Here is a 619-nt window from a genome sequence, read left to right as displayed (position 1 = left end):
GAGAGAGAGAGAGAGAGAGAGAGAGAGAGAGAGAGAGAGAGAGAGAGAGAGAGAGAGAGAGACGTGCGCAAAAAAAAGAAGAAAGAAAATCGAATGCTGATGAAAGACTTGTTTTCCCTCGGGAATGTAAAGTTTAGGTTAGTGAGGCCCTGCACAGCTGGCTTGTTTACATCATGGATCATGCACTGTTGCCAGAACCCTGGGAGTCCAACATACCCTTTAAAGTAACCATGAAAAATCACTCTTTATAATAGCATTTTTAAGTCTGTATGTCTGTTGACATTATACGAATCGACAACAGGGTCCAAATGTTCTCATTGCTTGGGAGCGTTTCAGCAAAATCGTTTTGATACATAATTGTGTTATTCCTGATTCTGACATGAAGGGATTTTCAAAATCCACTCACAGAAATAGCTCAATGATGAGTGTGTACGAGTAAGTTAGTGATGAGTCACCACGATTGATCATCACACAGTGGCTTCGATGAATGACTGCTTGGATCAGGTGTAAGAAGAGATGAATATTTCAGGTTTGCTTTGCTTTACGATGGACGGCCTTTACCAAAGTAAATTGACTCCACTTGTTTGCTCCCGCGAGGAAATGAAGACTACAGCCGAGT

The sequence above is a fragment of the Panulirus ornatus genome, chromosome 43, assembly GCF_036320965.1.
Source record: "Panulirus ornatus isolate Po-2019 chromosome 43, ASM3632096v1, whole genome shotgun sequence".
NCBI classification, from domain to species: Eukaryota; Metazoa; Arthropoda; class Malacostraca; order Decapoda; family Palinuridae; genus Panulirus; species Panulirus ornatus.
This window is presented reverse-complemented; position numbering follows the sequence as displayed.